Raw genomic sequence first — 27,170 nt, forward strand, 5'->3', positions numbered from 1 at the left:
TAAGAAGGAAGTCCACAGCAATACAGGCCTTCCTCAGAGCAAGGAAAACCCAAATAAACAACTTAACGTTCCACCTGAAAGAAATAGAAAAAGAAGAACAAACAACATAAAGTCAGCAGAAGGAAAGAAATAATAAAGATCATAAAGGAAATAAAAGAGACAAAATAACAATTAAAAAAATCAATAAAACCAAGAGCTGATTTTTGAAAGGATAGACAAAATTGACAAACCTCTGGCCAGGCTCACCAAGAAGAAAAGAGCAAGGACCCATAAGCGCAATAAAAAATGAAAGAGGAGAAATAACAACAGACACTTCAGAAATACAAAAAAAAGAAGAGAATACCATGAAGAATTACACACCAACAAATTGGACAATCTAAAAGGAATGGACAAGTTTCTAGGAACGTACAGGCTACCAAAAGTGATTCAAGAAATAGATCATCTGAATAGACCAACCCCTATTAGTGAAATAGAGTCTGTAATACAGTTTTTTTTAAATCTCACTGCAAACAAAAGTCCAAGACTGGATGGTTCCCAGGAGAATTCCACTAAATATATACATAACTTACACCAATCTTTCTCAAACTCTTCTAAAAGACTGAAGAGGAGGGAACACTCCCAAAGTCATTCTATGAAGCCACAATCACCCTGATACCAAAACCAACACTACCAGAAAAGGAAATTACAAGCCAATATCTTTGATGAATATTGATGCAAAAATCCTCAACAAAATATCAGCACACCAAATACAAAAACACATAAAAGGATCATACACCATGATCAAGCTAGGTCATTCCAAGGTCACAAGGATGATTCAACATATGCAAATCAATGTGATACACCACCACAACAATAAAAAACAAAAACCATATGGCCATGAGGGAATATATCTCAACATAATAAAAGCTATTTATGACAAACCGACAGCCAAGATAACAGTAAATAGTGAAAAGCTGAACACCGTCCCACTAAAATCTGGAACAAGACAAGGATGCCCACTCTCACCACTTACATTCAACCTTATATTGGAAGTAAAAAGAAATAAAAATGAATGGAAGAGGTAAAACTGTCATCATATGCAGATGATGTGATGCTCTAGATAGAAAATCCTAAAGACTCCACACAAAAACTACTAAAACTGATCAATTCGGCAGGGTAGCAGGATACAAGATTAACATACAGAACTCTGTTGCATTTCTCTACACTAATGATGACATATCAGAAAGACAAAGAAAAAGTCCCTTTTAAAATTGTATCAAAAAAAAAAAAAACACCTAGGGATAAACCTGACCAAGGAGATAAAAGACATATATGCTGAGAACTATAAGACACTGATAAAGGAACTGAAGATGATTCAAAGAAATGTAAAGATATCCCACACTCTAGGACTGGAAGAATTAATATTGTGAAAATGGCCATACCATCCAAAATAATTTAAAAATTTCATGTGATCCCTATCAAACTATCTCATGACATTTTTCACAGAACTAGAAAAATAATCTTAAATTTTATATGGAATAGCAAAAGACCCAGAATTGCTAAAGCAATCCTGAAGGAAAAGAACAAAAGTGGAGGTGTAACCTTCTTGGACTTCAGACAATACTGCACAGCTACAGAATTCAAAACAGTGTGGTACTGGCACAAAAACAGATATATGGATCAATGGAACAGAACTGAAAGCCCAGAAATAAACCCATACATTTTTGGTCAGTTAATCTTAGACAAAGGAGGTAAAAATATACAACGGAGAAAAGATAGGAAATAGTATTGGGAAAGCTGGACAACTGCATGTTAGAACTTTCCCTCACACCATACACAAAAATAAACTCAAAATAGATTAGAGACTTACATATAAAACATGACATCATAAAACTCCTAGAAGAGAATATATGCAAAACACTAACAACAATTGTAGCAATGTTTTCTTAGGTCAGTCTCTCAAGGTGAAAGAAATAAAAGCAAAAATACATAAATGGGACATAATCAAACTTACAAGCTTTTGCACAGGAAAGGAAACCCTAAATAAAATGAAAAAACAACCTATGGACCAGGAGAAAATATTTACAAATGATGTGACCAACAAGGGCTTAATTTCCAAAGTAAACAAACAGTTCATACAGCTCAATATAAAAAAACAACACAGTAACCCAACCAAAAACTGAGCAGGAGACCTAAGAAGACATTTCTCCAAAGAAGATATACAAGATTGCCAAGAGGCACACAGAAAGATGTTCAATGTCACTGACTGTTAGAGAAATGCAAATCAAAACTACAATGAAGGGTCACCTCATACTGGTCAGGATGACCATCAGTCGTGTCCGACTCTTTGCGACCCCGTGGACTATAGCCTACCAGGCTCCTCCCTCCATGGGATTCTCCAGGCAAGAGTACTGGAGTGGGTTGTCATTTCCTTCTCCAGGGGATCTTCCCAACCCAGGGATCGAACCTGAGTCTCCTGCATTCCAGGCAGATGCTTTAACCTCTGAGCCACCAGGGAAGGCCTCAAAAAGCCCTCAGTAAATGCTGAAGAGGGTTTGGAGAAAAGGAAATCTTCCTTCACTGCTGGTGGGAATGTAAATTAGTGCAGCCACTATGAAGAAAAGTATGGAGATTCCTTAAAAAACGAAAGAGTTACCATACGATCCAACAGCCCCGCTCTTGGGCATATATACAAAAAAGATGAAAACTCTAATTAAAAAAGATACACACACTCCAATGTTCATAGCAGCATTATTTACAATAGCCAAGACATGAAAGTAACCTAAATGTCTGCTGACAGATGAATGGGTAAAGAAGATCTAAGCCTTGTTCACAGATCCTAAGACTCAATTCCCAAAGGAATCTGTAAGTTTAACGTAAGTCCAATCAAAATATCAAGCCATTTTTATAGCTATACAGAAGTTAATTCTAAAATTTATATAAAAAGACAAATGAACTAGAGCAGGTAAAGCAATTTTGAAGAAGCAGAATAAAGCTGGAGGAATTACACTGCCAGATTTTAAGAGCTGCTATAAAGCCGCAGTAACAAAGATAATGTATTCGTAAAAGAACAGACATAGAGACCATTGGAAAAGACCCTGATGCCAGGAAAGACTGAGGTCAAGAGGAGAAGGGAGTGACAGAGGATGAGATGGTTGGATGGCATCACCGACGCAATGGACATGAGTCTGAGCAAACTCCGAGAGATAGTGAAGGACAGGGAAGTCTGGCATGCTGTAGTCCATGGGGTGGCAAAGAGTAGGGATACAACAAGTGACTGAACAACAAAAACAACATATATCAATGAAATAGAATAGAGTCTAAAACTAGACTCATTCAAATATGGACAATTAACTTTAGACAAAGGTTAATTGCAAAGATGACTTAACAAAGGAAGAAATCTTCTCAATAATGGCTTTGGAACAACTGGACATCCACATGCAAAGAAATGAACCTTGTAAAATAAACCTCAGACTACATAATACACCTTATAGAAAAACTAAGTCATAAAATGAATCACAGATCTAAATATAACAATATAAAACTATAAGACTGTTAGAAGAAAATAAGGGAGAAAATTTTTGTGATCAGATTTCTCAGATTCATTTCACCAACAGCATGATCTACAAAGAAAAAAACTGATAAAGTTGATGTCTTAAAAGTTAAAAACTTTTGCTCTGTGAAAGACACTGTTAAGAGAAGAAAAAGACAAGCTATGGATTGCAAGAAAATCTCTGTAAACCAGATATCGCAGCTTCCCTGGTGGCTCAGATGGTAAAGAATCCACCTGCAATGGGGGGAGACCTAGGTTCGATCCCTGGGTTGGGAGGATCCCCTGGAGGAAGGCATGGCAACCCACTCGCGTATTCTTGCCCGGAGAATCCCCATGGACAGAGGAGCCTGGCAGGCTACAGTCCATGGGGTCGCAAAGAGTAGGACATGACTGAGTGACTAAGTACACATCTGTAAACCAATGTATATGTCAAAAGACTTATATCTAGAATATATAAAGAACTTTCAAACTCAACAACAAAAAACATACAGCTTAATCTGAAAAGTGAGCAAGAGAGCTGAATAATCTTCTAACAGTCTTCTTTCTCACCAAAGAAAATAAAAGGATGGCTAATAAGCATATGAAGACATGTTCAATGTCATTTTGCCATTAGAGAAATGGCAAGATATTACTACACATCTATATGAACGGCTCAAATTTTAAAATGCTGACAATATCAAGTGCTAGCAAGACAAATCAACTGGAACCCTCATACACCGTTGGTGTGGATACAAAATGGTATAGTCATTACTGAAAATACTTTTCAGATTCTTATAAAATGAAACATATATTTATCATATGACCCAAAAATTCCACTCCTAAAGAATTTATTTATCCTATTTACCCTAAAGAAATGGAAATTTATGTGACATAAAAACTGTCAATGAATATTTATAGCAGTTCTAGTCATAACTACCCCAAACAAGAACCAACTCAGAAGTCCTTCAGCAAATGAATGGATAAGCAAACTATGGTACATCCATACAATGGAACACTCAGTAATAAAGAAGAATGAACTACTGATACAGTCAGCAACTTGAAAGACTCAAAAACTTGAGGCTGAGTGAAAGAAGCTAGTTTTAAAAGGTTATATACTGTATGATTCTTTTAACATAACATTCTCAAAAGAAAAGACTGTACTGACAGAGAACTGATCAGTGATTGCCAGGGGATGGTGGCAGAGGGAGGTATAGGATATGATGATAAAAACACGGAGTTTTCTGGGTTGCAGAACTATTTTGTATCCTGGTCATGGTGGTGGTCACACAAATCTTTACATGTATTAATTTTATAGAAATGACATCAGAAGAATAAAATGCACGGTGTGCCAGGTATCCATTTACTGCTTCTATGCTCCGGATTCATTCTGCCTTGCCTGCCCTGTGGTAATGGATCGCAGCCCTTTAAATATTATTCCTTTGTCAGTGGGCACAGTTCTCAGCACTGTCAGTAGGCAGCACTAGAGGGACAGGCAGGAGGAAGGGGTTCTGCCCTCCTGTTTCTGGTGTGCTTGTTCAGCAGGCTCCTGTTGGGCGGGTGCCTTCTCCAGGGTCCAGTTCCTACAGCTCTGGTGCCTTCTCCACAAGCCTACTTTCGCAGCACGGAGCAGTTGGCAGCCTCCAGTGGCCATCAACTGCCCCTGGTATCCATCTCTGGGTAGTTCTGTAGTGGACTAGGACAGCCCCCTGTGAACAGCTTCCCATAGCATCCTAGAGAGCACAGTTCCAGCAAATTCTGAGGGTGGATTTCCAGCATCTTCTCTGCTGTGAGCCATAGCAGTGCCTCTCCAACAAAGCCCAGATCTCAGCCCTCAGTGATGGTGGGGTGAGGTGGGGCCTTCCTCCTCAGGGTAGTGACTGCTCCTTACATCTGCTCTTCCTATATCCTTTAGAATATTCTTACTAGCCAATCCCTTTTCATTCAATTCTCTGTTAGAGTATCTATCTATCCCTGTTCAAAGTACTGGGTGATTTCTTGCTCTTGCTTTGATGCTGACTGAAACATATCTTATGTTCATTAAAAAACATAAATTAAATCCTGCTATTACTAAATCCTGAGAGAAATTCAGAAAATCAAGATAAACCTCGATGCTACTTATTTATGCATCTGGCCATCGGGCGCACCAACCCTCAAAACAATTCACTGTGCAACCAGTGTGTGCCGGGCCCTTAGCTGGGGCTTGGATCACTCCAAACGAAGCCGGCCTCTATCCTCCACAAGCTCAGGGAAATGCTAGGTGGGCAAACTAATCTCTGAAACACAAAAATAAATCATTACATAGTGGTAGCTATTTGTATAGGGATTAAATGAAGTACTGAGGATGAGAGAGAAAGAGACCGAGGCTGAACATGAGCACATGAACAGATAAACAGCCCGTGATTGTGCAGAGAGTCCCTGGAGCACGTGGACACACGCCAAGCTCTGGCCACTCTTCTGATGGCCATGATCTCAAACAGAAGGAAGAGCAGAGAAGTGCCAGCTTGGCAGACAAAACTGGTGGCCACAGTTCAGCAAAGGAGGGACCAGAGGCCTGGAAGGACAGAAAAGGTGTGGGCCAGGTGGCAAGGTCGGGGAAGAGGAGATGGGAGGCTGCCCAGAATGGGGAAGCCAGGGCCGTGCCAACGCCTTTCTCCCTATTCTGCCTACATCCAGTCCAGTGGGCCTAGCCCTGGATCCCTGGCCTGCCTGCCTGTCCCGCCCTCTGGGCTACCTCTCCGCCCCAGTGGCTCCCTGGGCTTAAGGATATTCTGACTCAGATTTGCCTCCCTAGCTCTTTCTACTGTTGGACCTCCGAGGGAGGCAGCATTCTCCATTCTTGTTCCAGGCCCCTGACTTTGCATTTGCCCAGCAGCCAGAGTTCTGGCTGGACCTTGCCCCAGGCTCCTGCATGGGGCTGGGTGGAAGGTTGAGATTTAGATCATTTTGGTTATGGAGAACAGTGAAGGCAAAGGCTAAAGCCAGTATATGCGGGCTAAGGTGCAGGATGGTGGTGCCAGTCCTGGTAAGGGGCTGAGAGGTGAGCTGGGGAACCTAGTAGGTGGGCGGTGGCTTCTCCACAGTGCCCACCTGCCCTGCCAGCATCTGCTCCTGTGGCTGAGCAGCCTGGTCCTTCCCCTGCTCTGGGGAATATAAATCATGCTGTCACAGAACAGGCTCCAAAGTGCTGTTCACATGCAGCTTTCCCCAGAGATGGAAATGGCCCATGAATCAAGTGCCACGGAGCGGCGCCCGAGCTGTCCTGTTCTGGGGGACAGGGCTTGGCCACGATCTCCAGAGAAGATTTTCATCTGCAAGCATGGCCTCCCGATCTCTCCAAGTATACACTCTCTGTCATCCCTCTGACAGCTGTGACTGAAGCATCACACAAGCACACTTTATGTCTCAGCATCCCTCTGCTAACTCATTCCTTCCTCATCCCCCTACCCCATCTCTAGGCCTCTTCTGCACTGATAACCAGTTACTTTCCAAAGACCAACCCCTGGCAACCTTGAAGCTAGAAACAATGGAGAGAAGCCCCATTCAGTTCCTGGTGTAGCAGGAAGCACAGGTCGGCAGCTGTGGTAGCTCCGGTACCGCTAGTCCCAAGCCGATGGAATCAGCTCAAGGGCAGGAAATGCCCCTTCTTTCAAAGCAAAGACTTCTTTTTAAATTTTTTACAAAAATTTATTTATGAGTCTTCATCGCGATGCACAGAGTCTTCACTGTTGCACACACATCTTCTCTAGTTGTGACGAGCAGGGGCTACTCTAGTTGCAGAGTGTGGGCTGCTCTTTGTGTGGCCTCTCTTGTGCAGCACAGGCTCTAGGGTACTTGGGCTTCATAGTTGCAGCTCGAGAGCACGAAAGCTCGGGCTCAGCAATTGTGGTGCACAGGCTTAGCTGTTCTGCAGTATGTGGGATCTTAGTTCCCAGACCAGGGATCAAACCTGTGTTCCCTGCATTGGCACATGGATTTTTAACCACTGACCACTAGAGAAGTCCCAAAACCTCTTTATAACTGGAAAAAAAAAAAAAAAAAAAACTTGAGGCAAGAGTTAGTTCATTTGCTGCCACTGCACACAATCATTCTGGGTTTCCTGATGACAAGGCCAGTCTGACTGTACCAGCACTCTGTATTATGGGAGTCCAGAGCTGGGTGCCAGAAAATGTCTTGGAGATATGAAAAGGTACACAGAGGGCAGGCACCGTGGGCACTGGGCTTTGCACAGCCAGTTAGCCAACAGCTGAAAAGACCCACTTATCCCAGAAGCCACTTAGCAAGAGTCTCTGAAACCAAAGACGTGTGACTCTGAACTCAAGACTTCTAAGACCTCTGAAATTTTCCCGTGTGAATTACTTGCTAGTCCCTGTCTGTTTTTTCATTATGATTATAAGTGAAACTTCAGGTGGAAAGAGCCTGGGGCTTCCTTTCAGGGACAGCAAGGAAAGGAGGAGTGGAGAAGCAGCGTCCTGCTCTGTGGCATCTCGTAAGGGAGAAGAGCCAGGGGAACAGAGACGCTGAGGCAAGGCTTTAAAGCAACGGGGGAGAAAGCTGTGGTGCAGCAGACGACTTGAGGGCATCTGCCCTGGTCACGATGATTCTACTTGTAGCAACTGTCTCCCTGACCCGCAGGGCCACAGGGGCGAGCTGCAGCTGCCAAGTGTGTACCTGACAACCCCCACTGCTGACTGGACCAGAGGTGGACGCCAGCTCTAGGTGGGCCAATCAGATTCCTTTCCCAGAATCCGTGCCCAGGAATCCAGGGAGAGCGAAGTGTGACTCACGGTTGTCAGCTCTGCAGGCCATGTGTGAGCACAGCAGCTGCTTCGGATGGCCCTTCCCACTCGGGACGAGGAGAAGGAGCAAACCGGAGGCAGGGCTGGCGGCAGGAGGCACACAAGGGAGTGGCGGAGCAGGGGCGGGACCCGGGGCTCCCCACAGCTTTCCTTCCCCATTCTAACTAAGTTCGCCTTGGGTTTCAGGGGACTCTTTGACTCCATGACCTTATTATAAATGCCCCTTTTTGGTTCAAGTGAACCTTTGAGAGGACTGCTGTGGGGGGAAGGGAGGAGGAGGGTTGAGAGGTGTCCTTGAAGACCTGTGTGGCCTTAGTGCAGGGAGCCAGTTCCACAGCTGCTCAAGTTTCCTGGGCATCACTCCATGTTGTGGGGCACAGAGGAGAGGCCAGCAAGAGTTCAGGGGGAAGGAAGAGTGTGAGCTGCCACCAAAGAAAGATGTGCCAGCATCACCCAGGAGGGCAGGGCCACGAGAAGGAGAAACCCTTCCCAGTGAGGGAGGTACAGCAGAGGTACAGTACAACCAGAGGCACAACAAGTGCAGACTCGAGGGTAAAGCCAGGGGCCCAAACCCACATTCCTGGTGCCCCCGCCACCCCTGCAGCAGCACGCACTGTCAACACTGCCCAGGGGCACTGTTGCTTCTTATCAGAAAACGAAAGTCACCGTCACCAACTCATCTCACTGGAAATGCTTATATTAGGATGGAACTAGGTTTAATTTGTTGTTCCTCTACATCACTCTGAAAGTGAAAGTGTTAGTCGCTCAGTTGTGTCTGACTTTTTTGGATCCCATGGATTGGGGGCCCCCAGGCTCCAGTGTCCATGGAATTCTCCAGGCAAGAATGCTAGAGTGGGTTGCCCTTCCCTTCTCCAGGGGAATCTTCCTGACCTGGGAATCGAACTTAGGTCTCCTGCATTGCAGGTGGATTCTTTACCATCTGAGCCCCACCAGGGAAGCCCCTATATCACTCTAGAAATTACTTCTCCTTGTATCATCTCAAGATTGCAATCCACACTATTATCTAACAGTTATTATTTACAGAACAAATCTGTTGGTCTGGAGGCAAATGATTATATTCACCTGCCAGGAATCTACACATAAGACACACACAAAATCAGTAAGTTCTGTTAGGTGCCCTGGTTGTTAACCGACCCTGGAGTTGCATTCTTAAAATAAGCGTCTCAATGTTGAAAAACAGCCTCTTGCCTTTTGCATCCAGACAGTTGCACAGTTTTAACTCAGAAGCACTTGTGAATCCTGAGTATCTCAAAGCCTGGAATTATCTAGTCTCTACTTAGGAGGAGGAACATGGGTCTTTTCCTAGCTTTTCTTCCTTCAGTAAACACAGTGATCAAACAAATGAGGAGGTTTCACTTCCACTAGCTCAATAGCCTGTGTGCACGAGGACGAAAAGACTGTAATCGACAGGAAGGACCCGTTACTTGGTCTCTCATTTTTGAAATCTCCGCTGAGAGAGTGTCGGCAGTGGAGAGCTCTCCTGACGATGTGACTCTGGAACCCTCTCTACTATCGATTTGGCTTCGTCACATCAATAAAGACCCATTCAACCAACATGGACACAGTGTATTACAGTGTGTGAAAGTGTCAGTCACTCAGTTGTGTCGGACTCTTTGTGACCCAAAGGACTGTAACCCGCTAGGCTCCTCTGACCATGGAATTCTCCAGGCAAGAACACTGGAGTGGGTAGCCATTCCTTTCTCCAGGGGATCTTCCTGACCCAGGGACCAAACCTGGGTCTCTTATATCTTCTGCATTGCAGACAGATTCTTTACCCCCTGGGCCACCAGGGAAGTAGAAAGAGCCGAAGCCCCACATCAGGGAGACTCAGGGAGACCCCCCGATCTTGGTCACCACCTGTCTCCCAGGTGACTATCCTTTGCCTCACACTGGTTGGAGGCTGTCTAAGGGCTCACAATGGCCCTGCTCCACTTCGTCATGTGGTGTGTAAGGGTGGTGAGGTCCACAGTGCGGTGGCCAGGGAAGGAGTGAGTGTTCACTGTGCAAGGTGAACGTGTATGAGAGAGCTGTAGCTGTGAGGGTGCAAGGGTAAGTGAGGGTGTGTGCAGACAAAGCGTTTTATCAGGGGAGTGGCTCTGGCCCTTCCACAGGCATCTGAAATAGGGTATCCATTCTCATCCACAGGGGGGCCCAGTTCCCAGTCCAAAGGGTAGCAGAGCTGGGATGTGTTACTATCCACAGCAGGAGGCAGTAACTGAGCGCTGGGCCGATGCTGAGGGAAACTCAGAGGAGTGCAGGCACCTGTCCAACTAGCCCTAAGCAGCAGAACTGGACTCAGGAGCCAGGGGGTGCAAACTCAGGCCTATGCCTCATCACGCCCCCATCCCAGCCTCCAGGAGCTCAGAAGCTGCCCGATCCAGGGACACTTTCTAAAGGCAGGTGGGGACTGCGAAGCCCAGAGTCCACAGAGGTGCTTCCAGACCTCAGCCTCTCGGCAGCAGCCCCTCCCACACACCATGCATGCTGGCTTTGTTTTTTTTCTCTTCATTTGATCCTGTGTCTTGTAGAGAACAGGCTATTATAACAAAAATGGTTTTTGAAGATCCCCATGAGGCCCATTTCCCTTGTCCACTAAAAGCCAAGAAGGTCTGCGGAGGGAACACTTGCACCCATGGTGAGCGCCCTGCATCGGTACCATCTAGGGGTGCGTGTGCATGGGGGGACAGACGCAGGGAGCTGGACGTGGAGTGTGGGCATTCCTTTAGCAGCTGCTCCAGTCAGTCTTTACAGATTTTCATTCTTTACAACTGCACTTATCAAATATATTACACAGCCAAATGAACCCTTTAACAAATGGAAAGAGATGAGGTTTAGGATGATGAGAGTATTCCAGCAAAGCTCCTACTGTGTTTGTTTTTGCAAAGGGAGCCCTGCAGCTAGGCCTACATGAGATGCTGTGAAAGAGCCCCTCAGAACTGTGGCAAAGGCACCCAGCCCTGATACAGCACCAAGACAGTGGACACTTCAATACAACACGGGCCCCTTAATGAGGAACATCAGAGGGGCTGTCCGGTAGTTTTATTTATAAGCCTTTAAATCTAGGTAAATTGCACGCATTTGAAATTTCTGTACAAAGAATGTCACCACAAGCTACCAATCCAAGTCTACTTAACAGGTCTGGGCACCGAGACAGGGGACAGAGAAGGTCAAGGCATGGCTAACTGTTGGGCAAAGGCCACGGGAGGGGAGTTCTTTGTGGTGCGTAGTCCCTAAAAGCTTCTAAAATCGCTTCTACAATCACCCTCTATTCCCTAGATCCTTTGTCAAGACTGTTCAATGAAAACAGAGAGACAAGTTGAAGGGACCTGTCTGGTGACTTCTGTGATGATTTCTGATGTCATAGGCATGCTTGATACTGTCTCAACTGAACTCTGGGTGGACAGTTTCCAGTTCACTTGAAGTGTCTGTTTCCTGAGGAGAAACACTGGTTTTCTGAAACAAGTTAAAATGATATAGGATTTTCCTTTGTTAATATCGAAGTCTTTGACCTCGAGGGGAGAACCAGTCCCCCCCCACCCTTCCCTCTAAGCAAAGTGTATTTCCTTTTCTGTCTAATTGGATTTTCTAAAAGGATCTGTTTCCCCTCCTCTATCCAGATGCCCGCGATACAGCGCTGTACAAAAAGCCTCTGGCTGGTGTCGTTCTCGTCTTTTTCTGCCACATTAACCCGGTAGGGGGTTTACCAGCTCGAGATTTTGAAAAGCTGTTGTCAAATTGTGAAAGCCCCCAAATGCAACTTAAATGGTTATTAGCTGGTGGGAAACGAACCCTGCATTCTAATACCTCCATTTAAATAACAATAATAAAGAAAATAGTAACAATAAGAGTAAACTCCATGCCTTCACAGCCATGATTATACCCTACCACCCATAGTCCACACAGTCCATGGCCAATTCTCAAAAGGGTGCAGCTTTGGCTGGTTGGGTGCTTCTGATTTTGCAGCCAGCCAGCAGGGGTCGCTCAAGCCATCTAGCAGCTAACTCGAGCTTCCATGACACCGTGGATAATTCCTTTAAACAATCCAAGGCATAGACAAAAGAGCCAAGGGGGTTCCTTGCTCTATTAAAAGCCTTGAAACACATGTATTTGCCAAATGGAAAGGTGCAGAATTAATTGGAAAAGAGATGAAATTTGTGTTCCTCAGCTCCCTTGGGGGTTTTATAATTAATAAATATTTGTAAAGCCTTTGATAAGTATGAAGTACCATATATGCGCTAAACAAAACAAGCTTTTGTGAGCTTCAGAATGTCCTTGTGGTACATTTCACATTAAATCAAAAGACACAACAGTTAGGAATAAGAGAAATGATAACAGTGCCAGAGAGTGACCCTTTATCACATGCCAGGTATTTCCCCTGTTATTGCCTTCATCATGATCATCTATCAAGGTAGATATTATTATGCTCATTTCATAGGTTTTTGTCAAAAGCCCCTAAAAGCTCTGTGAGATTCTGTCACTTGCCCCAGGAAGCCTAGCCAATAAGTAGAACAGCCCTGATTCAAACTGGGCACTACATCCAATTCTTTCCAAGTCCCAAACTGGGGTTCTTTCCATAGCCCTCTTGAATAGCCAGCATAACAAAATGTAAGAATTCCTTATGCCAGGAATTCTCTAAAGGAAACATTACAGCAGGGAAAAAAAAAAAGGACCCAGCCACTTTTAGAATAATTAATGAAGTACAAATCATGTAATACCAAAAAAAAAAAAAAAACAACAAAACCCAACCCAACTGAGTTGGCTACGGTGGTTCTAAAATAATGTCTCAAGTGTTTTTATTTCTTTATGTATATTCAATACTCTATAAAATGTCTACAGATGTGAAAATTATAGTAAATATGTTCTGCAATCTTAATTGCTAAACGATTATAAAGTAACTAAATAAGAGGTGACAGGTTGCCCTGTGGCTTTATTCGCCTCTTTCTGGAGAGCAGCAAAACCATAAAGTCTTCTCTGACACAACAGGTTTCTATGGTTACGCAAGACGTAAATATGTCATATGTCCTGTGCGGCATGAGAGGGCCAGGCAGGCGCACTGTGTGCAGCAGCCCCCAGAGGGAGAGCACTCATGCAGACGGCACTCCTCAGCCAGTCAAATATTTGTTTCCAGGTTTACAACAGGGTGGGAACTGGAGTAAAAGCTTCTGGTGCTAGCGAGACGATCTACAGAGCGCAGAGAATGGATAGGCATGCTGGTCACAAAGAAATGCAAAGAATGAAATGGCTTCTGCTGTGTCAGGCTTGAGAACGGGGGGGTTTGGGCCTTAGTTGTGGGAGGCAGAGGCTTCATCCACTGCCCCTCTGGATCGGGGGCGGGGGGGGGGGGCTCTATCTTTTCCCACTGGGCATCTCAACAGAAGCTACATAGATCCAAATTATTCTGCTGGTGGTCTGCCTTTTTTTTTAAAAAAAAAAAAAAAAAGAAAACCTTAAAGACGTATAACTCGCTAGTGGCTGCTGAGAAACCAAATAAGGAAAGTCGTTTCCATTTAAGACAGAATAGGGTTGAGAACTGCCACCTCTGAAGCCAAGGTTTACTATGTGTATCATGAGAAGTGACAAAATGCAATAACCTCCATCATTAAGACTCAGGATGGAATATCAGCAAATTCAAATTCAAAGATGTAGGATAATAACAGCTGAGATTTCTCCAGAGCTATTTTTATTACATAAATTATGAAGCAATAATAAATGGAGAAATGCTGTTGCCCATTAAATGGAATTCCTGAGACCCTGAAGTATGGTCTCTCCCTGCTTCACCCTGAAGTGTTTCACAGATCACCTGCTCTAGAGTGCACACACTCCAGGGGCCCTGCAATCCAGGAAAGCAGTGACTGGTGCAGCCACATTCTTTTATTTTTTAGTGATGAGAAAAGGAAGGATGGGCAAAAAATCCCTAAGAGAAAAAGAGGCAAGGTCTTCTTGGAGAGACAGCTTTTGCCTGAAGATAGTGCTTACTGGTACCTTTTGGAGAAAAAAGTAATGCCTCTTGGTGGACAGTTCAGCTTTTAAGGTTTTTAGAATACAATGAAATAATTCTTTTAAAGGTAAATGTTAACTGGATGCTTCTTACCCAGAGGAAGGCTTATACAAACCCTTAGTACTTTTTCCACTTAAAGGGGACAATCTGAGTTAGGAAAATAGCACAGGGACCCATTTAGGAGAAGACAGGGGCATATGTGCTAGGTATCTAGCCCTCCCAGAGAGAAAATAAAGAGGCTGGTTTCCTCAGCTATCTTCCAGGCACTAGAAATGTGGCAAAGGCAGGAATGGAGAAGGAATGATGAGATGGACCAAAGGGAAGTCCCTGGTGATCCCAGGATGGTCCTGTGGGCAGCAGACCATTTGCTGAAATGAGGCCTCCCAATGAATAGCTTGGACTGATTTGAAGACAAGGAAATATTAGGCTGTGCTAAATTCCTGCCTGGGTTCTGGACCATTTCAGCTGGCTTCCATCTGCACCAGACACAGTGCAAAACCAACACTTCTGGGCTGAAATATGGGGTTCCAAATGGGTTATTTGGACTTCATTTTAAAATCAGGGTTTGAGCCTGTCTTCAGCCCAAAGGAAAGGAAGAGGAGGTCAGAACCAAATCAAGGATGAGATAAGGCTGTTGCAAAGGACAGAGCAGAGAGGGTAATGGCTTCCAACTCGATGACTGGCCATCTTGACCCCTTTAAGTCACGTGACAATCCTGATGTGGGACCAACGTCCCACAGTGGGCTCCCCTCTAGCTCATACCTGCAGCCATCACCAGCTCTCAGCTCACATCACTCTACAGCCTTGGAATGTCCCACCCTCTCTTTAGACAACCCACATCTCTCCCCACCAATAAACTCTGCCTAATATCTGCCTCCTCCATGAAGGCACTCCCACTGACTAAGCCCACTGGCTTTAGATCCTTTCACCTGCATTTCAAGGGTTTGAGTATATAAAATCTAAGAGCACTTCCAGCTCTAAACTGTTATTCAGTTTAACAGAATAGCTGAAAACAACAGCTACAGTAAAGAGGTCTTACTACAGTCCTTGTCTTTACTACGGCCCCTGTCTTTGAGTCCAGTGGGGTTCTGGAACCACATCCAGCAGCACATCTTGGCTGGGCTCATACAATCACACTGGTGTGTTTGGATAATTTCAGCAAGTCTGAAGGTGAATAAGAGCAAAGATAAATCAGTGTGCTGACCAGACAGCACTGAGTGAAAAGAGCAATGACAAAAAGGTAAGGTCTATCCTTTCATTCATTCAGCAAACAACTGCTGAGCCCCTTTCGTGAGAAGACAAAATAGGGAGAAATACAGACACTGTCTCTGCCTTTCTGGCCAGGGGAGAGACACACAAGTGACTACACAACAGCAGCACTGGGTGACCACTGAGCAGAGGGACACTCGGGGCTCCGAGTCTTCAAGCAGCTACGGGATGATTAGTGAAGAGACAAGACAGACAGACACAGACCAACTCTACACACGTGAGACAAAGTTAGACAGAAAGGAACAGCATGTAAGGGCCAATGGTCCCTGGAAAACAGGAAGAAGGGGCATGGTTTTGTAGACTTAGAGAAGGTACACGCCTTGAAGGACACCCAGGACTGAGATGAACAGAAAGAGAAGGAAAGGATGACAGACTTTAGTCTACCATAGATTTGGGGCTGTGTGCTAGGAACCTCCTGAATACGATCTGGTTTTAACTTACAACAACTCTGTGAAGTAGGCATCATAATCTCCATTTTACAGATGGGAAAAGTGAGTCTGAAGAATGTTAAACAACTTATCTAAAATGGCACACTTAGCAATTGATGAGGTCAAGATCTGACTCATCAAGGACAGGCAAGCCTGGTGCACTGCAGTCCACGGGGTTACAAAGAGTGGGAACAACTTAGGGACCGAACGGCAACAGTGCTCACCACCCTCCCATCACCCTCGTCCCTTCTCTCCCCACCACTGCCACTTGCCAAGCAAAGCCCACCTACCCAACACATCCCATCATCCCTAGAACACCCCACCCACATTTCCTTTCCCGTCGGCAACTGTTCTAATGTGTTTGTTGTATATCATTTTGCCTGAACTTCTTCAGGTATTTAAATCATTTTAACAGTATCATCTTATATACTTCATCCTCTTTCTTATTTTTCCACTCTAGTGTTTAAGGTCCATATGTCCATGCTGCACTTAGTATATTTTCCCAAAATGTAATTATGAAAGAATTAAACATATAGAAAAGTTGAAAGAATTTTTATAGTGAATACCCAAATACTTACTGCCTAGATTCTAACATTAACATTTTAATGAACTTGCTTTATCACGTATCTATTCAACTATTTTTCTCTCTTTCCATTCATCAATTCATTTGGAATTTTGGATTCAAGTCAAAATAAATTTACAGACTTTATTAAAGTTCCCTTCAATACTTCAGAAGGCATAATTATTAGCACAATTATTTGTTTATACTTTTTAATGTGAAATTTATATACAGTAAAAACAAAAACAATTACATGAAGTGAACTACACAAGTCTTCATTATGCATTCACTGACTTCTGACAAAGGCATGCACTTGTATTCAAAAGCCCAATCAAGATACAGAACATTATTTTCACCTAGAAAGTTCCTTCATGATTCTTCCTAGTCAATCTTCGCCCTTCCCACCCCAGAGGCAGCGGCTGTTCTTATTTTCTTTCCACTGCGGGTTAAGCAAGCCTGTTCTAGAACTTTGTATAAATGGAATCACATAGTATATACTCCATTGCATAAGGCTCCTTTCACTCAGCTGAGTATTTCTGAGACTCATCTGTCCTGCTATTTGTACTCCCAGTTTGTTGCTTTTTATTGTTGGGTCCCTGGTGGCTCAGAAGGTAAAGCATCTGCCTACAATGCGGGAGACTCAGGTTTGATCCCTGGGTCAGGAAGATCCTCTGGAGAAGGAAAGGGCAACCCACTCCAGTACTCTGGCCTGGAAAATCCCATGGACAGAGGAGCCTGGTGGGCTACAGTCCATGGGGTCGCAAAGAGTCGGACATGACTGAGCGACTTCACTTCACTATTCCGTTGTACAACTATAGCACAGTTTGCTTAATCTCTCTATTGATTAGACACTGAAACTGTTTCTAGTTTGAGGATATTATGAATAAAGCTGCTAATGACATTCATGTAGAGTTCTTTTTATGAACATATATTATCATTTCTCTTGGGTAAATACCTAGGAGTGAAATTGCTGGCCCACAGGGTAGATATATGTTTAGTTTCATAAAAACTTTTAGAACTTTTCCCAGAATGATTATCTAACTACAGCCACTCCAATAATACATGAGTGTTCCTGTTGCTCTACATCCTTACCAACATCTGTGTTTTCAGTCTTTTAATTTTAACCATTTTGGTGGGAATATAATGGTATCCTTTTGTGAGTTAAACCACCTTTCCTTGATGACTAATGACAGTAAAAAAAAAAAAAAATCTTTTGATTTGCACGTTGCCATTCATGTAACTTTTTGTGTGTAAAATTGTGAGTTTTTTCTTAAGTATTTAATAGAATTAGTCAGTGAAACCATCCAGGCTTTAAGTCAGTTTGCTGTTGTTATTAAATAGTTTTTTTATTGAATTAAATTTCTCTAATAGATATAGGGCTATTCATATTTTGTTTCATCTATTGTTGGTTTCTGTAAAATGTATTTTTTAAGGAATTTTTCCATTTCATTGTAGCTGAATTAATTGGTATGAAGTTGTTCCTAATATTCTCTTATCCTTCAGTGTCCATAGGATCTGCAGCAACAATGCTCCTTTCAGCTCTTACATCCATAATCCATGTTCTAGCTCTTCTTAGCCAGTCTCACTTGAGGTTCCTCAATTGTTTGCTCTTCTCAAAGAAGCAAGTTTTAGTTTTGTGTGTTTTCTACACATTTTCATGTTTCTCTTTCATTGATCTTTCTTTTATCCTTGCTGTTTTCTTCTTTCTACTATGCTCTTTTTCCCCTAGCTTCTTTAGGTGTAAATTTAGGTCACTGATTTTATTTTTCTCCAATATAAATATTTAAAGCTATAAATTTCCCTCCATGTATGTTTAGCTACATATTGTAAACTCTTATGTATTTATTTTCATTCTTATTTATTAGAAATATTTTTAAATTTCCTTTTTCTTTTCTTCTTTGACCTATAAATTATTTAGAAGTGTGTTTAATTTCCAATTATCTGGGGTCAGAACACATACTCTATGTAGTATTTCAACCATTTTTAGTTTGCTGAGATTTATTTTATGGTCTACCTTGTTGAATGTGTCATAGGCACTTGAAAAGAATATGTACAGGCAGACCTTGGAGATAGTGCAGGTTCAGCTCCAGACCAACACAATAAAGTAACTGTCTCAGTCAGCTGGCCAAAATATATTTTTTGGTTTTCCCAGTGCATAAAAAAGTTACACTTATACTATACTGTAGTCTATCAAGTGTGCAATAGCATCATATCTAAACAATGTCCATACCTTAGTTAAAAAATAATTTATTGCAAAAAAAAATTTTATTGCTAAAAAATACTAACCATTGTCTGAGCCTTCAGTGAGTCGTAATCTTTTTGCTGGTAAAGGAAGGGTCTTGCCTCAATGTTGATGGCTGCTGAATGCTCAGGGTGTAGTTACTGCCATGACTGTGGCAACTTCTTAAAATAAGACAATGCTTCAAAACAGTTATAGTAGTGACATCAAAGATCACTGCTGCTGCTGCTAAGTTGCTTCAGTTGTGTCCAACTCTGTGCGACCTCATAGACAGCAGGCCAAAAGGCTCCCCCATTCCTGGGATTTTCCAGGCAAGAACACTTGAGTGGTTGCCACTTCCTTCTCCAGTGCATGAAAGTGAAAAGGGAAAGTGAAGTCACTCAGTCGTGTCCGACTCTTAGCGACTCCATAGACCGCAGCCTACCAGGCTCCTCCATCCATGGGATTTTCCAGGCAAGAGTACTGGAGTGGGTTGCCATTGCCTTCTGACCACAGATTAATACAACAAATAATAATGAAAAAAATTGCTGAGAATTACCCAAATGTGACATAGAGACACAAAGTGTGCAAATGATGTTGGAAAAAATAATGCCAATAGACTTGTTCAGTGCAGAGTTGCCATAAATCTTCAATTTGTAAAAAATACAATATCTTTGAAGTGCAATAAAGCAAAATGTAATAAAATAAGACATGCCTATCTTCTTCCGTTTGGGGATGTATGTGTGTGCGCGCTTAGTCACTCATTCATGTGCAATGCTTTGTGACCCCGTGGACTGAAGCCTGCCAAGCTCCTCTGTCCATGAGATTTTTTCAGGCAAGAATACTGGAGTGGATTGCCATTTCCTTCTCCAGGGGATCTTCCTGATCCAGAGATCAAACCTACATCTCCCGTGTCTCCTGCACTGCAGGCAGATTCTTTCCCTGCCTAGCCACCGGGGAGGCCTGGGGATGCAGTGTTCTACAAATATAATTAGGTCAAGATGATTTGTGTTTTTGTATCATCTATGTTTCTTGTTTTTTTTTTTTCCTAATTGTTCTATCAAATTCTAACAGTTTATCAATAAAAAGTGGTGTTAAAATTGCCAAATACAATTGCAGAAATGTGTATTTCTCCCTTTAATTTTATTAAATTTTGTTTTATGTAATTTGAAACTTTGTCATTATGATTACATTTGACTTTTCTGTATTTTGGGTCAATTGATCCTTTTATCATTAAGAAATGTCCCTCTTTATCTTTGGTAATACTCTGTGCTGAAGTCTGTTTTACCTGATTGAAGGCACTTCATCTTTCTTCAGGCTTACCTTTTGCATGGTATATCTTTTTCCATGCATTTACTTTCAGCCTATTTACAAACAGCAGATATTTTGGTTCTGCTTTTCTAAAAATTTATTTTGACAGTGCCTGTCCTTTAGTTGGAGTTAGTTCCTTAATATTTAATGAAAGTACTAATATGCTGGATTAAAATCTAGTGTTTTATTATTTTGTTTGTCCCCTGTGGGGTTTTCCCCATTTCCTACCTCCTTTGGGATTATCTGCTTTCTAGAATTCCATTTTAATTTATATTGGCTTTTTAGGCTGGACATTTGTTGTGTACAGTGGTTGTCTGGGGCTTAGAATGTACATCCTTAACTTTTCAAAGTATCACACAAAGGGTCCATTTAACACCACTTCCAACTTTCACTATATAATTGTGATATGTATCTCAGCTATCTCCATTATAAATATCATAGGACAGTCTGGTTTTTGTTTTATATAATCTTACGCACTTTTTAAAAAATAAGGGAAAATTAGGTCTTGTTTTTACCCATTATTTTCCATTTCTGACATTCTTCTTTCTTCCTGAAGATCCAAGTTTCCATCCAGCATTAATCTTTCAACTGGAAGTATTTCTTTTAGTACTTCCTGTAGTAAAGGTCTTCTGATTATCAATATTCAACTTCTGAAAAAAAAATCTGAAAACATTTATTTTGCCTTCATTCTTAAAATATATATATATTTTTGGCTGTTCCTAATATTCTGGATCAATGATTTCTTCAGTCAACATTTTAAAGATGTCATTCCCAGTGTCTTCTGACCTTCATGTTTCTTCGAACCACTGTTTCCTCCTACGTAATGTGTTGATTTGAGCTGCTTTCAGAATTTTCTCTATCTTATTTACAAAAGTAAATATCTTATTTATTTTTGCTTGGGGTTATCTCAGAGATTCTTGAATTTTTAAATGTTATGTCTTTCACCAAATTTGGGAATGTTCTTCAAATATTTTTTTCTACCTCATTCTCTCTCTTTTTTTCTTGGACCCTAATTACACATGTTAGATCTTTTGGTATTCTACAAATTTGGGAGGATCCTTTTTTTTTCTCCAATCTTTTTTATCTCTCTTAAGATTAGATACTTTCTATTGATCTATATACAAGTTTAATCTTTCTTTTGTCAACTCCAACCTGTTATTAAGTCCATCAAGTGAATTTTAAATTTTAGATACTGTATTTTTCAGTTTTAGAATTTCCATTGTGTGCTCTTAAAAAGTTTCTGTTCAGTTCAGTTCAGTTGCTCAGTCGTGTCCGACTCTTTGCGACCCCATGAATCGTAGCACACCAGGCCTCCCTGTCCATCACCAACTCCTGGAGTTCACTCAGACTCACATCCATCGAGTCCGTGATGCCATCCAGTCATCTCATCCTCTGTCGTCCCCTTCTTCTCCTGCCCCCAATCCCTCCCAGCATCAGAGTCTTTCCCAATGAGTCAACTCTTTGCATGAGGTGGCCAAAGTACTGGAGTTTCAGCTTCAGCATCATTCCTTCCAAAGAAATCCCAGGGTTGATCTCCTTGCAGTCCAAGGTACTCTCAAGAGTCTTCTCCAACACCACACTTCAAAAGCATCAATTCTTTGGTGCTCGGCTTCTTCACAGTCCAACTCTCACATCCATACGTTACTACTGGAAAAACCATAGCCTTGACTAGATGGACCTTTGTCGGCAAGGTAATGTCTCTGCTTTTGAATATACTATCTAGGTTGCTCATAACCTTTCTTCCAAGGAGTAAGCGTCTTTTAATTTCATGGCTGCAATCACCATCTGCAGTGATTTTGGAGCCCCCAAAAATAAAGTCTGACACTGTTTCCATTGTTTCCCCATCTATTTCCCATAAAGTGATGGGACCGGATGCCATGATCTTCGTTTTCTGAATGTTGAGCTTTAAGCCAACCCTTTCACTCTCCTCTTTCACTTTCATTAAGAGGCTTTTTAGTTCCTCTTCACTTTCTGCCATAAGGGTGGTGTCATCTGCATATCTGAGGTGATTGATATTTCTCCCGGCAATCTTGATTCCAGCTTGTGTTTCTTCCAGTCCAGCGTTTCTCATGATGTACTCTGCATAGAAGTTAAATAAGCAGGGTGACAATATACAGCCTTGACGTACTCCTTTTCCTATTTGGAACCAGTCTGTTGTTCCATGTCCAGTTCTAACTGTTGCTTCCTGACCTGCATATAGATTTCTCAAGAGGCAGGTCAGATGGTGTGGTATTCTCATCTCTTTCAGAATTTTCCACAGTTTATTGTGATCCACACAGTCAAAGGCTTTGGCATAATCAATCAAGCAGAAATAGATGTTTTTCTGGAACTCTCTTGCTTTTTCCATGATCCAGTGGATGTTGGCAATTTGATCTCTAGTTCCTCTGCCTTTTCTAAAACCAGCTTGAACATCAGGGAGTTCACGGTTCACGTATTGCTGAAGCCTGGCTTGGAGAATTTTGAGCATTACTTTACTAGCGTGTGAGATGAGTGCAATTGTGCGGTAGTCTGAGCATTCTTTGGCACTGCCTTTCTCACTTGCTGCTAAATTGTATTTTCATATTTTTTATTTTGCTTTATATGTGTATTTTAAATATACTTGACAATATATTTTTATATATTTTATACATTTAAATTTAATGTTATTCTTTTATTTTCTCTCATTGTGAGCATAGTTAATTTAACATTATAAATGCTTTGAAATCCTTGTTAATTCCAACATCTGAATTAGCTCAGGGTTAATATCAGTTGACTATCTTTTCTCTTAAAAACTGAATTATGTTTTTCTGGTTCTTTGTATGTCAACATCAACGTTTTTTTTTTTTTTTCCCAGTGCATTCAGGGTGTTGTGAAAGTTATGGTGTGAATTCTGTTACATTCCTCTGAAGAGTATTGACTTTCCTTTTTTTTTTTAAAGCAGGAAATTCACTTGATTGGATTCAAATGAAAATTTTTGTCTGAGAGGCAATTCAAATCTCAGTTCCATTTTACCTTTAGCTAGAATCTGTCCTGTGCATCTGCAGTTCAGAGGTAAGCCACAGATGGGGCAGAGTTTATACACGGGCAGCGGTCACCCTGAACACAGTCATCTGGTTCTTCAGACCAGAAGGGTGTCATGTTTTATTGGGGTTCTAAGTGCCAAATATGGCTGCTGACTGTGGTCTTAGTGAAGTTAGTGAAGTTGCTCAGTCGTGTCCAACTCTTTGCGACCCCATGGGCTGTAGCCTACCAAATTCCTCTGTCCATGGGATTTTCCAGGCAACAGTACTGGAATGGATTGCCATTTCCTTCTCCAGGGGATCTTCCCGACCCAGGGATCGAACCCGAGTCTCCTGCATTGTAGATAGACATTTTACTGTCTGAGCCACCAGGGAAGTCCACCTGAGGCTAAAAGCTGTAAAAACGGGACACACCCTCTATGCCATTCACTTCTTCCATGGTGTGACTCCTCTCCAGAATCTGTTTGCTCTGTTCGCTCTCTGTCCCGTCGGGTGCTTAGTCTTTTTCTTCCCCATGAGTTTAGCTGCTGTGCGTGAGAAGTTGACCCGCTGCCACTGCAGTGTCCACTGCTGCCTGTAGCACCACCCGCCTTCCCTCCACAGTGACTCCAATTCCCCATCCACACAAACCACACAGTCCAAGGCCCTTTCTACCACATGGCCCTGGGGTAGGGAGGCATCTGGACAGATTCCTTCACATTCTGGATGTGAACCTGGTCCATGAGGAGGAGACAAGAACAGTACAGCTGTGAGAAGGCTGAGTAACAACTGGGGTGGGGACTACACAGGAATGGGGCACTGAGCCTCCATCAAGGGAGAAGCAGGACAGCCAGGGTTCCGGAGGGACCTTGTGCCAGCAGGGAGCTTGTTGTCCTGGACTGCAGAGACAGGGGTCCAGGGATCTGGTTTGGTGTCCTATTTTCAGCACACATTGGACAGGATATGAACCAGGAGAAGCATAGTTGGCAGGGCTGGAAATAAAGGACTGATGCGGTCTTATTACTTTTCCTGTGGATAAGGGAAGGGTGCAGGAGTGAGGCCACTTTAAACGTAGTTTGCAAGGCTGCTCCTCACAAGACTGGAGATGAAGGAGTGGAAGGAATGTACTCGAACTCCATGTCTGCGGGTTTGGTGTCTTGGGAGGCTCATGGTATCACTGACACACAAATCAGAGGGAAAAGGATGACTTCAGGCTTGGATGGAGTCTCTAAATAACCTCCCGGGCCCCTCGAACTTCAAACCTCTCTGATTCCATGTTTCCGAGTGTGGTTTTATGATCATGTTATGTTCTGAAGTTTATTTGTGTTACTTCGATGCCTTCAGATTGATGGTAACATCCCGAAAGTAGGAAGCAAGCTTTTATATCTTTAATATTCTATGGTATTTTAAATAGAGCTTGACAGTTGAATTTTTATCATCTTTTAATAACTGCTAGTAATCAAGACCCATATGCATTTGCTAGATTTTAAATAAATAAAATATCTGTGTTATGAAAATAATAATCATTTATGCTCTGGCCATCCAATCAGGGGAGGCAGCACTTCTTGGCAGAAATAGGCACATACTGAATTTGAATTCCAGTTCTACCACTTGCAAGTTGCACATCCACTGGCAATTTACTCCTTCTCTCTGTGTCTCTGTTTCCTCAAGTGTAAAATAGGTGAACACCAGGCATTAAATGGCATACCTAAAGCAATGAGGACAATGTTGAAACAGAGGCGGGCTCAGAGAATGGTTACAGTGAGACAGCTTTCTTAGTATAGGTCTTTAATAAGCCCTCACAATATTGCTTGTTCCAGTATTTTATTGAAAGCAAGAGACAAAAGTATTTCTAAAATCATACCAGATTCCCTTACAAATCTGAATATACAGTAATGGAAATCAACTCCCCTAAAATCAGGCTTACAACACCGGACAGAAGCCTGGACACAAGGGGAATCCTCTCACATCTAACTGCCACTGATCAGCAATAAGACAAAGAAAGGCACAGATTTTCTCTTCACCTCAGTTTTGTGAACTGTAAAGTGGAAATAATAATACTATAATACTTGCTCTTAGCTGTTTTCTAGATTATAATAAGAGTAAAATGAGACATGGGATAAAAATATTTCAATGCTATATCATGTAAAATTAATATTTTATTGTTGAACAGGCCTAATTACACCCCTGCCCCAAATAACTTCATACTCTCAACATCAGCTCTATGTTCAGAATGAAGGTGGTAAAGTAGTTTTCCCATAACTATTGTGAAACACCTTTAGTGCCCTCAAGAAGCAAGAGGCAGACGTGTCAAAAGTAAACGATGAGATTTTCTCTGGAAATGTACCCGGGAAACTGGAATACCAGCCAACTCCAAGGAGAATTAGGTCGTGAGAAAGAGAGATGAGAGAGAGACTGTTCACCATCGTCTCTTTGAACCCTTGAAGTTCATACCAGTTACAAATACTGCTAAGTCGCTTCAGTCGTGTCCGACTCTGTGCGACCCCACAGACGACAGCCCACCAGGCTCCGCCGTCACTGGGACTCTCCAGGCAAGAACACTGGAGTGGGTGGCCATTTCCTTCTCCAAGGCATGAAAGTGAAAAGTGAAAGGGAAGTTGCTCAGTCATGTCAGACTCTTAGCCACCCCATGGACTGCAGCCCACCAGGCTCCTCTGCCCATGGGATTTGCCAGGCAAGAGTACTGTACTGACTGAAAAACTAAAGTAAGAATGTAAATGGTGGATGAATAGGAGACGCATTTAAAGAGAGCTATCAATGCGTCATTTTGCTACATTATACACAGGAATGTGCGGCCTTCTCTATTGCATCCAGAAACCAACACTGCCTCTGGTACTCCAGCCAGGCCACCCCCCTCGCGCAGTGACTTGGCAGCAGCTGCTAAACCTCACAGGGCCAACCAGGATGGACTCTGACCACACTGGGTATTTCCTTTCAGTGATTATGGACACACGTTCTCTTCCCAAAGTGGCATATGCAAGGGCAATTATGCTTCCCACCAAGACGAGATTCTTCCAAAGAAGGAAGTGAAAACCGGTGGATGCCGAAGAAAGCTCACAATCTACGTACTTAGCCTTCCACTGACTTAGTGTATGCTCCGAGGTCACTAAGAATCTGTGACCGAGGCGAGCTGACATTCTTTCCAGACTGCTCTCCCATATAACATTATTATTCTTCATAAAATGATCAGGCCAACAGGGGTCAGGCATGCTAACTGTGATCATTTTTCATTTAAGAAAACACCCTATAAGGCCAAAATAATTTAAGACAACATGTTTTCTCTGGTTAAACTGAGGGCCAGTGAGCTCCTTTGACAGTTGTGCTACAGTGTTTAAAGACAGTTCAAGCCTCCCAGCCTCGTCTGCCCTTCAGAAGAAGGAGATTATTTCTTCCTACTGTTTTTTATTTATTTTTACTGATACCATGACAAAAATATTCAATTTTAATTCTAATAAAGAATAGGGTAAGAAGAGCATTCGGTACCATTTCATACTGCAGGCTGTCACAGACTCAGACCCTGGCCCTGGGTTTAGAGAGAAGAGATTTTGGTTTGGACTATGCACAGCTAAAACCTTGCTTGTTCCCTGAACGTTTATCCCGGCTAGGTAATTTTCTGCCAACACAAAGACATTACTAGGAAATGCACATATTTTATACTTGACTTGTTCTTACAACATCTGCTGGACCAAATCAGAATATTAATTTTCTGGTTTTCTCTAAAACTAGAAAGTGAGACTCCTCCCTTCTATGTACAGTATTTCTTGGTTGAAGGCAGATGTTCAACATGACTTAACTGTCCAGCAAGTTTTTAAATGGTTCCCTTTACTCCTAAAACAACAGACCATGTAGAATATTTAACCCAAGAGCCTCAGAGAGCACAGGGCAAAATGATCTTGAGTTCTCCTTGGACAAGTGGGACGGTGTGTGTCTCTCAAATGCAAACTTCCTGGGCTGGCTGTGGGGGGACCACAGCCACAGCCAGACAGCGTCTGGTCCCTTTGCACCTTTCCAGCCTGTTTCTAGGGGTGTTTGGGTCAAAGTTCTCCCTATACTCGACATT

General features: G+C 42.6%; 1 protein-coding gene and 1 non-coding gene across 4 annotated transcripts in view; both read right to left on the minus strand.

The window, feature by feature from the left end:
* The window catches only part of TTC28 (tetratricopeptide repeat domain 28), a 575,441-nt gene that overhangs the window by 40,773 nt on the left and 507,498 nt on the right, over window positions 1-27,170 (minus strand). The gene's annotated exons all lie outside the window — the stretch shown is intronic.
* TRNAS-GGA lies at window positions 2,426-2,497 on the minus strand. Its single transcript has one exon. It is a non-coding gene; the product is annotated as a tRNA-Ser (tRNA).

Source organism: Oryx dammah, unplaced genomic scaffold, assembly GCF_014754425.2.
Source record: "Oryx dammah isolate SB20612 unplaced genomic scaffold, SCBI_Odam_1.1 HiC_scaffold_12, whole genome shotgun sequence".
In the NCBI taxonomy this organism is placed as follows: Eukaryota; Metazoa; Chordata; class Mammalia; order Artiodactyla; family Bovidae; genus Oryx; species Oryx dammah.